This window comes from Vombatus ursinus, unplaced genomic scaffold, assembly GCF_900497805.2.
Source record: "Vombatus ursinus unplaced genomic scaffold, bare-nosed wombat genome assembly UNPS02010461.1, whole genome shotgun sequence".
NCBI lineage: Eukaryota > Metazoa > Chordata > Mammalia > Diprotodontia > Vombatidae > Vombatus > Vombatus ursinus.
The window spans coordinates 7,893,369-7,910,566 of NW_020950239.1; positions in this window are offsets into that span (position 1 = coordinate 7,893,369).

Consider the following 17,198-nt stretch of genomic DNA (forward strand, 5'->3'; position numbering starts at 1 on the left):
AGAGAGAGAGAGAGAGAGAGAGAGAGAGAGAGAGAGAGAGAGAGAGAATATACTTACCTGTACATTGTTTCCCCCTAAGTAGAATGTAAGTTTATTTAGGGCAGGGACCAATTTATTTTTGTATTCATCTCTCCAGCACCTAGCACAATGCCTGGCACGTAGTAAGCAATCAAATGGTTATTGAATTGAATTGTATTAAATTGAAAGAAATCAGCATCCACCAGCTTATGGGAAGACATCATGGTTGACTGGGCAGTATGGTAAAGAAAGTCTCTAGTTTCTTGGAATAGAAGGAATCCACAACCGCAAAGCATCTTTCAGCCTTCTGCTAAAATTCAGGGCTGAATAGGGACCCAAATGTCAATGTTGACCAAGTGTCCCTATGCAGAAGACACAGGAGAGGAGAGAATGAACATGCTCTAGAAACAATCAGAATGGTGTGACCATGCGTACAATAAGGTTAGTATTTTTACCAATGAATCTTTTATCATATTTTGAAGAAAACAAATGGACTAAATGATTTTTAAAAATATTTAGATTCCATTCATCCACTCTCTTGCTTGGTAAAGAACCAAAAACCTCTTTAAACATGGTTTCAGCCAACATCTTCCTCTATCCATCCACCATTCCCTTGCCCTCTCCATTCTGCACACGTAAATCAACATAGAGAATCCCAGGCATAAGGGAGTGAATTCCCACCCCACATTCCCAGATTTGGGCCCTCAGTGGAAACTGGCCAGGCAACTATTGTATTGTTTGGGTTTGAAAACACAAGAGAAAAGGCTCCAACTGTGTCTGAGAGATGCTTTCTCTTGAATAATATCTCCATCTCTCCACCACCAGCTTTCTCCTCACTAGAAAGAAATGTGTGCCTAATAGCTGCTTACTACTGATGGTTACTGAATAAATAAATGAATGTGTGGAATAAATGTATGTAGGGATGAATGAATGAGCTGAGACTTCGGAGATGTGCTGTACCCTCTCCCAGGGAATACCTTGTACCCCTGAGGTCCTCATTCCATCCCTGAAGTACCTTTCCCTAGAGTAACCCCAACTACTTTCAGCAGTCATGTTAAGCTGAACATCTTGACATTATTAATCTGCTTTTGCTATGCATAAATGTTCAGTTCACCTTCATGCTTTTCTCCCATGTCTTAAAGGCCCTCCTCCCTTTCCCCATCTCTTAAAATCCCTAATATCTTCAAAGCTCATCTCAGATGCCAACTTCTACATGAGCCTACCTCCTATTAGTAATGTTTACTTTTCCGCAAAAAAATTAAAAACCCATCTTGTATTTATTTCTATGTATCACATGCTCTGGGCAAGTTCTCCCAACCCCCACATAAACTGAGAAGTTGGGTCCCTAGAAAGTGTTTACTACTTCTCTCCTTAGGATTCTGGGGGACCCTGAGAGGCTTAAGCATGTTTTTGTAAGATTATAGCTCATAAGCCTCCATTGCTGTGTTCCCCTCATTGATTATCAGTTGATGTCAAATAGTCAGCCAAATAGTAAGCTTCTAGAAATAAGTATTTGCTAAAGTTATATCATAAGAACAGTTTGTATAAAACTCCCTGCTTCCTCAAAGTATGTGACACAGGATCCCACGAGTACATACTGAGTTCGGGGAGAATGGGATCAAGCCTGGAGCACCTGCTGCAAAGCTCCTGGAAGTCCCTTTGCTGAGGTCCTCACAACGTCCTCCTTAGGGACAGCTGAAGCTTTGGACTGGGCTCTTTGGAGAGTTCCAAGGCTGCCTTTTCTCATGTATCTAGTTTGGCCTTGATTCTCCACGCTGATACTAGCATCGGTCATGGCTATTCCTGGGGTTCTTTTAGGATGTAAAGGAGATCTCCAAAAACTTTGGCCTTCCAAAGTTCACAAAGCCATCCTTTGGTCAAGGTAGGGCAGGAGACAGAAGCTATAGTGCTTCTTTCAACCCCATCATGTGATGATGATAACGATAACTAGCATTTCTAAAGTGCTTCAAAATTTGCAAAGCCGTATATGTGTGTGTGTCTACATATACACACATACATACATACATATACATATATGACTTTGCAAACTTCATCTATATAATACATATGTACACATATACACATATACTCACGTGTACACATATACATATACACATAGACATACACATACGCATATATGAGCAGCTCAGTGGTGCAGTAGATAGAATGCCAGGCCTGGAGTCAGGAAGACCTGAATTCAAATCCAGCCCTCAGACACTTACCAGCTATGTGACCCTGAGCAAGTCACTTAACTCTGTTTCCCTCAGTTTCCTCATCTACAAAATGAGCTGGAGAAGGAAATGGCAAACCACTCCAAAATCTTTGCCAAGAAAGTCTCAAATGGGGTCAGACATGACTGAAATGACCAAACAGCAACATACATGTTACCACATTTGAACTCACAACAACCCTGTGAGGTAGGTGCTATTATTATCCCATTTTGCATATGAGGAAACTGAGGGAAACAGGAGTTAGGTGACTTTGCCCAAGTAAGTGTCTCAGGCAGGATTTGAGCTCAGGTCTTCTTGACTCCAAATCCTTAGCTACTCTTACCAGCTAGCTAATTCTTAGGTGTTTGGCTGGTTCCCTCCTTTAAGCAGCCAGACACTCACAGGATGGGTTCCAAAGTGGTTTGCTGATTTATAGAAGATAGAGCATAGGTTAGCTCAATGCTACAGATTCAACAGAGATGTCCTCACCTGATAAAAGAGGGTCAGGGTATTTAGTCAGTTACTTGAAGTGCAGTTAAGTGATTAATTGGCTCAAACAAGCTCCATCTTTACATGGATATACTTTGAAATTTTATACTTATATTTGTACACGTCATCTCCCCTGATGGAATGCAATCTCCATTGTTTTAGGGGAGGACCTGTTTCATTTCTGGTTTTGTATTTACAAAGCTTAACACAAGTAACAATTTAATAAGTGCCTGTAAATTGACTTGTTGATGAATTATATCAGTGCATATCAGAATTAAGATCTTTTTTGCAGGTTCTCTCTAATGGAGGGGGTGGGAGATGATAAAAAAGAAGAGGTGATGGGGAGAAGAAAAGCGATTTTATAGGAGTAATAGTGAATATTTGTATAGTAATACACACACACACACACACACACACATATATATAATAGTGAATGTTTGGGAGTGGGAGATCAGTGATATACAAATCAGTGGTAGTGTTAATCCTTGAGGCAAGAGGCACCATGTTCTGTTTTAACCAAGAATAGTGGTAGATACTGTGCTATAAGAAATGATGAGCTGGTTAATTTTAGAAAAACATGGAAAGACTTGCAAAAAATAATGAAGAGTGAAATGAGTAGAACCAAGACAACGCTGTACAACAGCAATATTATTCTAAGAACAGCTTTGAATGACTAAGTTATTCTGAGTAGCATAAACACTCAGATCAACTACAAAAGACCTGCGAAGGAAGATGCTATCCACATCTAGAGAAAGAAGTGATATATAGAAGTATGTGCAGTATGGTTTTACATACATATACATATTTTTGTGTCTAACGGTAGCCTTCTCTCAGGTGGGGTGGGAAGGGAAGGAGAAAAAAATAAGAAGTGCACAGCAGAGAACAAAAGAAAACCTAGAAGGAAGCACAGAAAAACAGGGTAGCTTTGAAAACTGTGTAGCGTTTATTACATAGTTTTTAAGAAAAGTAAACAGCGTGAAATGGAAATTCATGATTTTATATCAAATCCTCTTTATGTTGTGCTGTGTACATGGAAATGTTCTTTTTTTTGTCTGTATTTAAGTTCAAAATGAATAAAAAATTTAAAAAAAGAATAGCTATGGGTGGGAAAAGCACAGAGGACAGGGACTTTTTTTTTTAAATCAGGCAGAGAATTCTCTGCATCCAGCATCTCTGTCAGTCACTGGAATTGCTGTGTGTGTGATCAACTCTGGATAGGTTTTCTCCTTTGTTTTAAGACTGACCTCAGAAACTTTTATGATGAATGAGAAGTCTTAGTTCATTTTATTGCCACTAAGGCAAAGGAGGAGGTGAGGGTGGAGGAAGGGAAGGGAAAACCATCATGTGCAGGACCTAATCTCTTCATCTAATTCCACTTGGAGTTCACTTTAGGATTGCAAGTTGTCTCAGCTGGCATTCAGTCCCACCCATTCACAAAAGGAAATCCCACTGCACCATACACAACCAGGGATTTTCCAGTTGCTGCATGAAGATCTCCAAGGAAAGAAGGCAGCTTTCTTCACTTTGGACCAGTTCTAATCCTTAGCAAGTTCCCTTTTATTGCTAGCCTGGAACAAATCTATTCTGTGAAGTTTGGATTCAGTCAAAGGGCTGCACTTGAGGACCTAGAGGGTCACATGTGGCCTCGAGGCCTCAGGTTCTCCTCCCCTGTGAGACTATCCATTGCTCCTGGTTATTCTCTCTGGGGCCAAAAAAATCAAGTCTAACACATCCTTCCTAGCCCTTTCCATACTTGAAGACAGCGTTTGTCCTCCCCATGTCTTCTTTTCTCTAAGTGAAATATCCCCCATTCTGCTCATTGCTTTAATTACTTTAGTTCAGCAATACAGGGAAGCCAGCTCTTTTTCTTAATATCTTATTTCTTCCCCAATTACATGTAAAAAACCATTTTTAACATTCATTTTTTAAAATGTTGAGTTCCAAATCCCCTCCCTCACTTCCTCCCCTCCCCCTACCCTCATTGAGAAGGCAAGCAATCTGATACAGGTTTTCGTGTGCAGCCACACAAAATATATTTCCATATTAGTCAGGTTGTAAAAGAAAACACAGACAAAAAAAATAAGAAAAATAAAGAAATCTTTAAAAAGTATGCTTTGATCTGCATTCAGATCCGATCCCTTCTTTCTCCGGAGGTGGATAGCATTTTTCACCATAAGTCAGAAGATAGCTCTTGGTCTAAATCTAGTTCCCGCATTAGTAAGGGTCATAATTTCACTAGCAATATTCCAGAACCTTCTAAATTAATTTGCAAAGGGCTTCAGTTACATTTGTAATCAAATGTATTTGTACCACGTCCATTCCATTCATGGGAAGCATAGAGCCTTCAAAATCCTTCCCTCACACACTATGGAGAAGCCCTGCTTCCGTGTGGTCCTTGGTGTGACATCCAAGTTCCCAGATGGTCCAGAGGAGACGTGATACATCTAATCCAACCTCCACATCATATAGAACAAGAAACAGAGAGTTTAAGTGACTTGCTCAAAGTTACTCAGGCAGCAAGTTGGCATCTCAGATCCTCTGACTCCAAGTTCAGCTCTTTCTCCAATATACCTCACAGGCCCTAGTTGGAGGCCATGTTGGTATTCGATTTCATATCACATTTACTTTCTCTTTAATGTGTTACATAACATTTAAACATGTAACCGTGGGCTTATCACCATAGAGAACTGGTGAACCAAGGTGTTTATCCAGTATTCCCCAAGACATTACCCAGTGTTCTCCAAGTTCCTGTGACTTTTATTGATCTTGAATGAACTTCCAGGAGGAAGCAGTAGTGTCCATGCTAGAGAAACTGGGGGTCCAGAGAGAGCCTCAGATAGGTCTTCATTCTGGACTATATGAACAGGAGCTAAGTAATGACTAGTTAGCCATCACCCAGCTAATGAACACAAGTAGAGACCATGGAATCCAAGGTTCCAACCAGAGTGTACCAGAGAAAGGTGGAAAGTACATAAGACTGGAGAGCATGGTTTTTGGAGTGCCCAGTCTAAAGTCAGAAAGACTCATTTTCCTGAGTTCAAATCCAGTCGCAGACACTTACTGCTTAGTGTGACCCTGGGCAAGTCACAACGCTATTTGCCTCAGTTTCGTCATCTGTAAAATGAGCTGGAAAAGGAAATGACAAACCACTCCAGTATCTTTACCAAGAAAACCCAAAATGGCATCATGAAGAGTGAGACATGACTGAACAGCAAAATAAGATTAGACGCAACAACAACAATGGGGCCAACAGATCGTGGAGGAATTGTCGAGACTATACGCGTACTTCCTAAGACCTTGCTTTCCCACTTCTTTCTCCCTGAGAGGGTAAGCCACTCTCTTTTTACCAAATTAAGTCCCATTGCTTTGTCATGACCAGTATGAGAAGAGAAAGGGAGAGAGCAGCCACTTTTTGTCTGGTCTCCTTTACAGCCCCGTGGAGCCTACGTAAGATATTCCCTGATTGCTCATTCCTATTATTTCATATTTTTGTTGTGGCGACTGATCTGGGCTCTCTCATTTTGTTATGCCACTTCGAGTTGTTAAAACTGGACGACCATCAACCTGAATATGCTGGACAAAAACGAGAAAGAATCCGTATATGTGTAGGTGTGTCTCTCTGTGCCCCTGTTTCTGTCTCTGTATCTGTGTCTCTGTCTGTCTCTTTCTGTCTCTGTCTCTGTCTCTGCCTGTCTCTGTCTTTCTCTCTCTCTCCCCCTCTCCCTCTCCCTCCCTCCTTTCCTCTCTCTCTCTGTCTCTCTCTCTCTGTCTCTCTCTATGTCTCTGTCTCTCTGTCTCTCTGTCTCTCTCTCTGTCTCTCTCTCTCTCTCTCTCTATCTCTGTGTCTCTGTCTCTCTCTGTCTCTCTGTCTCTCTCTCTGTCTCTCTCTGTCTCTCTCTCTCTCTCTCTGTCTCTGTGTCTCTGTCTCTGTCTCTCTCTCTCTCTCTCTCCCTCTCTCTCTCTACCAAACTGGTTGTGGGAGTGGGAGTGAAGAGTGGTGGGAGCCAAGTTGATAAAAGATAAAAATAGCCTTCCAGAGTGTCCCAATCACATTCCAGAACTAGAGAGAAAGCGCTATAAAAACAGGGAGGTAGGACTCCAAGCACAGTAGAGGAAGGGGGACGGGGAAACAGCTGCTTATATTGTCTGAGGTTATCTTGGGGCTCCTGGTTCCACTGCTCTGTGGCTGCTTCGTCTGATCACCTGGGTTGTGGTTTTTTTGGGGGGAGGGAGGGATGAAGGGGGAGAGAAACAGGGGAGCAGGAAGGGAAACAGACAAGCATGTGTGCTTGTCTGGTGCTAAAGGAATCCCTGGCTTTACTCAATCACTTCCCCAAGTGGCTAGAAATATATACATATACTAGAAATACATATTATATTTACAGAAATATGTATTGAAATAAATTTGACTTGGAAAACATTTTGAGAACTTTTATGATACCACGGTAATAGATTGTTTCTTGTGTTTGTTTTTTGGATAGAAATTAGCCTTTCATAAATGATGAATGTACAAAAGCATTTCTTTTCCAAATATGAGAACTCATTCCTAGAGAGCCTAAAGGGATGTGTTGCTTCGGAATAATGTGATTATAGGCCATATTTAGTAACACTAAGCCACTCTAGAGACTGTATGACATAGTATAGAGAGAGCTAGGCTCAGTTAGGAAGATCTACAATACTGGTCACGCAACTTCCCAGTTCTCCCACTCTACAACAGTTGTCTCCAAATTTTTCAATGGAGCAACACTTCAGTAAAAAGTAAATAAATGAATGAATAAATGAATGAATGAATGAATGAATAAACAATTGAGCATGCACCTCCAATATATGTATATTTATTTTTTTATAAATTAGATGTGTGTATTATTATGCTAATGGTGTGTATATTATAAAACACAAAAATAGAAAACTTAAAGATGCTACAATATTTTGAAAACATTTCATTAAAAGTACTTTTTTGTTTAAAGTTATTATTAATAATAATGATAATTTAAATGACAGCAATGCGATAATCTGCTTTATTGTTTTGTTAAAATTTTAATCTGACACTATGTAATAAAGCAATTTAAAGGTCTGGTTCTAAGTTTGATTGATTCCAGCTTGGCTGACGTTACTGAAAAAAACCATCTCACAAAGATACATAAATCCAAATGCTTCAGTTGTCCTGATCTATCTTATCTATCTTGTCTATCTTATCCTGGACCCAAAAGGTTCTGGAGGTCAAAGTGAGGCTGGTGCTCCCTCACTCAAATCCAGTGCAGTTGCAAGCCATGGCATCACCTTCCTGTGATGGTCCTCTCTGAGAATGAAGCACAAACCACACAACTACACAAGATCCAAGTGGAAGAGAAGCACCACTGACTATACACACTAAATCATGATCCTTATTTTTCCATCACATCCAACAATTTTACAGAAGTTTTGTTGAAACTCAACCAGTAAATTTCCATCTTCCCTGACATCAATCAGTTGGTATTGGAGGGTGTTGCATTTTTATTTTTGTGACAAATAGGTTAAAAAAAACCCACTGAAACTTCTCATTCAGGAAAAATGTTAACAGTCTAGAAAATTCTGATTCTGTGGTTTTTAAGTGTGCAGATATAAGGGCTTTTAGAGGTGACACTTTAAATCATTTTCAGCAACCCAGGGAGAGGAGATTAAGCAACTTAGAGGAGGTGTTGCTCAGCAGTCTCAGAGGCTGCAAGAAGGATGAGGATTAAGAAAAGGCCATTAGATCTGGCAATTAAAAGATTGCTGGTAACTTTGAAGAGGCTAGTTTCAGCTGAATGAGGAGTCTGGGTTACGTGGGAGGTTAGAAACCTGCAAAACAAGATAGATTGTGGTGCCCTACCCAGAAGCTGGGAAGTTCAGAAGAGTGATTTGAGGGGAAAGATGATGGAATGGAGCTACAGTGACCAGTGGGAACCATCCATAGCTGCTTAACCTGTGCCACTTACTCTTTTGTAAAATGCAAAATTCTAAAAATGCCAAAATGGTGCTCTTACTCACCAGCCACTGCCCCTGAACACAGAGCACATTCCCTAAGGGGAAAGATGCAGGAGCCACAAGGTGATCTGGGTGTGCAAACTGTGAGTGGGTTAAAGGGGAGGGGACCTTTGCCGACCTGGCTGTTTGAAGTTAGGTTTTAACTGCCTTGCAAGGCTAAGGGAGGCCAGTCAAGGGAAGGGGCAGACCGTTCTGTTGTGGCCGTTGTTGAGCTGTTCCATTCATGTCTGACTCTTCATGGTTTTCTTGGCAAAAATAACGGAGTGGATTGCCATTTTCTTCTTCACCTCATCTGACAGATGAGGAAACTGAGGCAAACAGGTTTAAGTGACTTCCCAGAACTTTCCAGGACTAGTAGGTGAGATTTAAACTCAGGTCTTCCTGTCTCCAGGTCTGAACACTCTATCCACTGAGATACCTAGCTAAACTAGAATGAGCAAAAGATGTGGTGCGGCTGTGTTAGAGCAGAGAGATTTTGGGTGTGACTTATCTCACCTCTCCCGAAGTGGTTGATCACACCCCACCTTGGACTCAGGCTTTGTCCCTCCAGCTCTCTGTCCTTGGTCCCCATTTCCAAGACCACAGATAATAACTTGCAGAGCAATTGCCGGCCTGAATCAGAAGAGGGGGTGTCCTTCCTGGGTGCTCTCTAAATCAGTGAAATCATAGGCAAAGTAACAAAATAAAAAAACACATTAGACCTAACTTGGGAAAAAAAATAAAGCTTAAGCTTCCCACAGGGAATATGATGAAGAAAGAAAATCACAGATGGCCAAGAAGATGTTTGGAGTGCTCAATCTGGAATCAGGAAGACCTGAGTTTAAATCCAGCCTCAGATACTCATTAGCTATGCAACTCTGAGCAAGGCACTTAACCACTGGCTGCCTCAGTTTCTCCATCTGGGATATAATAACTATTTTGAGGGATCTTTATTATTATTTTCATTATCATCAAAATGGGGATAAACATAGCCCTTGTCTAGCAAGGATAATGTTAGTGCAGTGCTTTGCAAACCTTAGAAGTTCTATATAGATGCTACTTGCTGATGCTGTTGCTGTTGGTATCATTGTTGTTATTCAAGAGTCCCTTCCAACCCATAAGATTACAATCTCTAGAGAAGTGAAGAGTCAGCTTTTTAAAATTCAATTCTATTTTGTTTTCAAGTCTATATTCTCTCATCCCACCCTCTCACATTAATAAAACAAAATGAGAAAAAAAAAACCTGTTTCAAACCACTACAGTCAAGCAAAAAGAAATCTTTCATTGACCATCCAGTTTCTTTTGATAAAAGCAAGAGCTAGAACAAATTAGGGAGCTCACCATTGAGGCAATACATATTTCATACCCCTACTCTACAGTAGGAAGACCAGACTAGTGATCAGCAGAAATTCAATATGATCTTTGCTTTCAAGGAAGTTATTGGATGGTGGGGAAAATAGGGTAAGAATTTATACAGTACACACAAATATCAAGAACATGTAAACAAATGCATTTAAAGGGATATTAATGAAACAACTAGAGTGTTGCTTATTCCTCTTCGAAGAGTAGGATGAATGGAAAGAGGCAGGATTAGTCTAGGAAGGCTTCATGAGGATGTAGAGCAGAGTTTTGAAGGAGTTTAGTGGGAAAGGGAATATTCAGGAGGAAGAAATAGTGAATCACTCATTGGGAAGAAAAGTTATAGGTTTGCTTGGCTAGAGCTAAAAATGTGAGTCAGGAAATGGTGATAAATGGAAGATCTCAATTAAAGGATACTCTCTTGTTTTAGTCTTAGACTTCTAGAACTGTATTTATGAATACAGAATCCATTGGCTAGCCATGTATTCAGGAGTACAGGAGTGCCAAGAGATTAAGAGGAGTCTTTCTAGCTCAGAATAAGAATGCCAAAATTAATGTTGAGTTACTAGGGCATGTCATAATTTGTGAAAATTGCAACCAATAATTATGAAAATGAATAAAAAACACAACACAAAGCAAGTGATCATTATCATTGCAATAATCGATAGATTATTTTGTGGGGATCTAGGAAAGTTTCAGTATTTTTCCCTTATTAATTGCCTTAACACACTGTGAAAACCTAGAAGGGAAATTGTGGTTTTGATTCTTGTATTTTGAGAACGGTGGAATAATTTTAAACACCAAAAGATTTCTTTTTTTAAAAAAGGTCATAATACTCTTCAAATCTTAAATCTGTGATTACAAAAGTAGGCCATACAAAATTGATTTCATAAGGTTCATTAAGGTACTGACATATATCTTTCAAGGTCATTTGGTTTTTTATAAAAGATACTTTACTTTTCCTTGAATTTTTCCAATCTTTTGACTTCGTTATAGTATTTGTTGTTGTCCCCTGGAGTCATTGAGTTCTATGGCTTGGTCTTTGGTTGTGATTAATGGGAATTTGAATAATGTGAGATTCAATTTGGTGCAAATTACAAAATGCTTTCAGATCACATTAAATGTGAGCCAAAATTCAATTAATGCAAAGTGTATGAAAGAGGGTTTTAACACACTGCTTTATCAGATATTAGTCTACTCTTGCCCATAGTAATATGTGGATATCATGCATTGCTGTGTATCAACAGTTGTGTTATCTTTTTTTAAAGAAGAGCCTTTAACAAAATGGGCCAAAGAAAGGATACTTCAGAAGGAAATCCCGCCAGCACAAAAAAAAAAGAAGCTTGTTATTACGTTAGAACAAAAATTTGGTGAAATTAAATGTCATTCACGCAATCTTAGTAATTCTGAAGGAGGATAAAACATCAGAATGCCCCAACCTGCTGTAGGGAATACTATCAAACACATAGGTGACATTTTTTAGAAGACAAAATTTCATCAGCTTTTGTGGTTTGCAAATAATGCAAGAAATAGAAATGTTACAATGAGAGAAATGGAATGTCTTTAAGCTGCGTGGATTGACAATTACAATCAATACATTCCTCTTAGCAGAGAAGTCATTCAGATAAAAGCTTCAAGTTTATTTTAGGCTGTGAAAGAAAATGGAAGTGAAATGGATAGTGAAGAAATTTTAACTGAAAGCATTAGTTGGCTCAATTGTTTTCAAAATCAAGTTCAGTTCCATAATATTAATGAGAGAGGTGACTGGGCAGATGAGGACACAGCTGCTGAATATCCTTATATCATGAAGAAAATAATAGGCAGCTAGATAATGCAGTGGGTACAGTGCTGGCCCTGGAGTTGGGAGGACCTGAGTTCAAATCCAGCCTCAAACACTTACTAACTGTGTGACCCTGGGTAAGTCACTTAACTCTCTTTGCCTAGGTTCTTCATCCGTGAAATGAGCTGGAAAAGAAAATGGCAATCCACTCCAGTATCTCCACCAAGAAAACTCCAAATGGGGTCATGAAGAGTCAGACACTACTGAACAACAGCACTGGAAGAAGGTGGATACACTGATCAACAAAATTTTAATGGGGATGAAACAGATTTATTCTGGAAAAGGATATCTTCAAAAATTTACATTTCTAAGAAAGAAAAAACTCCCCCCAGATTTATAGCGTCTAAGAATACTTTTATTAGGAGGTAATGGAGAAGGGGATTTCACATTAAAACTAATGTTTTGTTGTTGTTATCGTGTTTCAGTCATGCCCAAACAAGGTTAAGTAATGTGCAAACAGGGTTGAATGACTTGCCCAGGGTCACGCAACCAGTAAATGTCTGAGCCTGGATTTAAAGTCAGGTCTTCCTGACTCCACCCAGAGCTCTATCCACTGTGCCACACCTTGTGTTCTGGGAGGCTACAACCATCAATCTTCCAGTGCTTTGGCAGTTACATAAGAAAGCATAGGTGACTGAAGCTGTTTTAAAAGACCAGTTTTCAAGTAACTCTAGTCCAGCTTTTGAAAAATATTGCAAGGACAACAATATCTCATTTAAAGCATTACTGATCTTAGATAATGCCCCAGGTAATCTAATTACCCTATGGTTCACTGAGTGAGAATGTGAGCCTTCAAATTCAATGAGATGTGGATAAAGCTCTGGCCACCTATCAACCTATGAATGCAAGTTTAAATAAAGATAAGACAGTTCAGTCTATGCTGCTAAGATATTTTAAATGACAATAACAATGTTTTTGTCTTATTGACAGTGTAGGCTTATCTTTAAGTACAATATTCAGTCATTTTAATGTTCTTAAATTTAACATTCTATGACTATTACTTGGCTTGTAATAAACTTGTATAAGGAAAATATTTTTCTTATCTTTTGTTGTTATATAACATTCATAAATTTTTTTAAAATTTACTAATAATTTTTCCATTGCATGTTTACATTGGGTGTTGCCGTATTATTTTAACTTCAAATAGTGCAATTATTTCATGGGATTTATTATTTGCAGTAGTCAGACCCTATCCATACTTATTATTTTCTAATTTTCAGAGCATCCCCAGGTTTCCCACCTTCTATCCTAAACTCTTCAACGCATTTTGATTTTTTTGCCCCCAAACCTCTGATTTCATTTTTTAAAAGTCTCTTCCTTCATTTCTTCCAGCCATGCTTGTGTCCTTGTAGTCATGGCATCTATTCTCTGAGGATCTGCTTGTAGTTGTGGGTTTACTCCCTTTGAGGGGGTCTCCTTCTTGGGTGTCTCTTGACCCATATTATTTCTTTATTGTGTAGAGTGTCTTCTATTTGTTCGTATTTGCAACCCCAGTTCCTGGTTTAGGATTTTGTGTTACGGCCAGGGCCTGCCCTCTCTTATAATCTTAGGTGGGGAGATCTGTCCCTATTGGTCCTGACCTTGAATCAATGGGCTTGGGTTTCATCTGTCTCTTCCTCTATCGTCCTGAGTTAGAGCACTATGATCATTGAATGTGCCAGACTATTCCTGGTCAGAGTTTTGATGTCCTTAGGTCTCCCCTAAGTATCTCAGCTTAGTATGCTGCAGACTTCCAGCACCATTGGAGCATACTAGTCAAGAGTAGTGCCAGCTTCTGGTCCCCTACACTTTCTGACCATCCAGGAGATTTTTCATAATGGCGCCGTGGACTTGCAAAACCCATTAACACAACATGGCAGGTGTCCCAGGAACATTCCTGGTCTGGACATTGGCAGGCTTCTAGCCTATTGACCTAAGTTTACTCCCTCCTTGGAAGGACCCCTCTAATTAGTGTCCACAGGTTTCCGGACATCTTTTTATGCCTGGATGAAGGCACTTAACTGTTGTTTCTCTGAATTCCTTGCTCATTGTTGGATCTCATTCATTCCCTTTTAGACCTTTGCAGGACTATGTATGAGAGAGCTAAGCTTCTCAGTGACCCTTCATATCACCATCTTAATAGGTTACCTATTAAATTTAATCTTATTCTATGGAGCCCAATGTCTACCTGTCACAGTATCTTTACATCCTGCTATCCAGTATGTTAGCTGTCCCTCCAGATTTTTGCATTCTTCAACTATGATAAGAACGCCATCTATGCGTTTCTTCAAATCATTGGTCAAAATGACAACAGCCAAGAGGTCAAGGACAAATTTCCAGAGCACTGCACTGAAGATCTCTTTTCAAGCTGAGCTCCATTAACTAATGCCCATTCTTTAGATCCAAGCATTCAACTAATTCTAGAACTTTCTTATCGTTCTATCAACTAGTCCACCTCTCTATCTTTTCCACAAGAAATACAGAGCGAGTCAATTAACTAGGCATATCTCCAATCAATAATGATTTGGAACATTTTTTCATATGACTATAAGTCGTTTTGATTTCTTCTTTGGAAAACTGCCTGTTTGTATCCTTTGACTAAATAACCCTATGTGAGTAAAAAAAGGAAAAAATCTTGAAAATTTGAGAGGTAAAGAAATGAAAATAGGAAAATTAACAAATTGATAAAACTAAGAGCTTTTTAAAATCTCTAACAAAATTAATAAACCATTAGCTAAGCTGATTTTTTTAAAAAAGGAAAATCAAATTACCACAATAAAAAATTAGCTTGAGTTTGTAGCAAATGGAGATCAAGAGAATTATTAGAAATTTCTATATATGATTACAGGCTAACAAATTTTAAATTCAAAAGATTGCATGAATCACTATAAAAATATGAAATACCCAAATGAACAAAATAAGAAATTTTGATCCTAAACAATGCATTTATTTTCTAAAGCAAGCTGAAAATGCGTTGGGGAAAGGTAGGTAGCCCAGTGGATAGAGCACCAGGCCAGGGGTTTGGAAGACTCATATTTTTGAGTTCAAATATGACCTCAGGCACTTGCTAATTATATGACCCTGGGCAAATCACTTAACCCTATTTGCCTCAGTTTCCACATCTGTAAAATGGGCTGGAGAAGGAAATGGCAAACCACTTCAGTATCTTTGTCAAAAAAAAAAAACAAACTAGCAGAACAAAAGGGGATAGGAAGAGTCAGACATGACTGAAAGGACTAAACAACAACAAAAGGTCCTTTCCAGCTAAAGATGTATGATACTATGAACCAAATCTAGATGCCAAAATTTTCAACAAAATGTAAGAAAAGAGACTACACAAATAAATCTAGAAAATAATTTACTTTGACCAAGTTGGACAAATACTAAAGTTATTCAATAATAGGAAAATAATTCATATAATAAATCATTAAAATCCAATTCACTTGCAAGTTATGGTATCACCTTCCTGATGTCATGGCCCTTTTCAAGAACAAAAGACAAACAACAACCTGTGAGTAATCTGAGCTGCCCCACTGGGGACCCAACTGACCAGTTCCAGTTGGGCAACACCCTTCCTTCCTTCTTTCCTTCCTTCCTTCCTTCCTTCTGTCCTTCTGTCCTTCCTTCCTTCTGCCATCCCTTTCTTTCCTTCTCCTTCCCTTCCCTTCCCTTCCCTCTTTCCTCTCCTGTCTATGTAGGGTATCATACCCTTACCTCTGGATGCTCTGTCCAAAGGAATGTAAATTTTGATAGCTGAAACCTAGTGTAAACCCCTCCCCAAACCATTTTGAACCCCGACACCTGAGAAAGCCTAAAACCTGGATTGGCCGACCAGGAGAGACATTTCAGCCCACTCTGGGCTTAATCCACCATGATGCTTTGCATGTTCTGCTCTCTGAGTGAACCCAGAATGCCCGCTCCTGTGTCAACAGCTGAAGCCGACCAAAAGCATTCTTCTGTTTATGACCATTAAGGCTCCTTAACCCAGACACTACCTTGAATAATGGGACTTTTCTTACCTTAGTATTTTATGGACATACACTACACTATGTCATGTTAATGGTAAAAGAAACACAGATATCTTGGATCTATAATTTCAATTGACACTTTTTATTTCTCTTGTCATATTGTATTTACAACCTATTCAACTAAGAAACTTCTTTTCTCATGCTATTGTTAAAAACATATGGAGGCTATATATATATATATTTTTGCTCTAAGAATATAAATTGTCTATTTCAAATTTTTTAAGTCAGTCAGAATTAAAGCTCTGACCCCATGTACATCTTGCTAACTTAAAGGAATAAATAATACGAATTTATTTTTCACCTAGCTTGTTTACAGGCTAGATTTCTTTCTTAAAGACCATGCCTTAAATCCAATTCACTCTGGCTTTCATTGATTGGCCAACAATAGGTTCCCACCCAAGCCCCACTTAGTGATAATTGTTTTGTCCCTGGAGGCTTAGAGTGAATGTAAATAGTAATTGTTTCTATTTTCCCCTCCCAGATTGATTTTAATTAGGTAAAAGAGGTCATTCCTCAGCTCATTTCTTACCTAGCCTTAATCACTGAATGGGCATTGCCTCAGTCAAACTGAAACCTGTTAAAGACCTTAGCTTAAATGATCTAATTAATTCCAAAAGACTCATGGTGGAAAATGCTATCCACATCCAGAGAAAGAACTAGGAGTCTGAATGCAGATCAAAGCATATTTCCTAGTGGTTAAGATTCAGTACTCTCACTGCCATGGCCCAGGTTCGATTCACAGTCAGGGAACCAAAATATGTTGCAGCTTGGAACCCCAAAATGCAAGGGTACAGGGTGGAGATCTGTCTTGAAAGAATTCAACCACTCAAGCCTTCTTTCAGTCCAAGTAGTGAGTTTATTGTAACGCCAATAGAAGCAGGCCAGACTCATAGGGAGTACTATTTGTGATGCCAATTTGTGACACCAATATGTGACACCAATACAAGCAGGCCAGATTTTAAGAACCTGAGCAATTTAATGGGGGCAAGATCAACATTTTTATACATAAAGACTGCAGGAAGACCTGGATGGGATTAAGGAGTGGCAAGTAAGCTAATTAAGTGAACAAGCTAGACTGGGGTGGGCCAGATGCCCCGGGCAAATGCCTGGGACTGGATTACTGAAATTTATGGGAAAGTTCAAGGACTTTTCCTTTTAGGGGTCCAGATCTCCCCCTCCTCCACCATCATTTCTATGTCTCGCTCCAGCCCTTAGAGTCCCTTCCATTATGCCCTCTAGAATTTCCATTCCATAATTAACAAATTTCCCCTCATTTTAGACCTCTTCCTC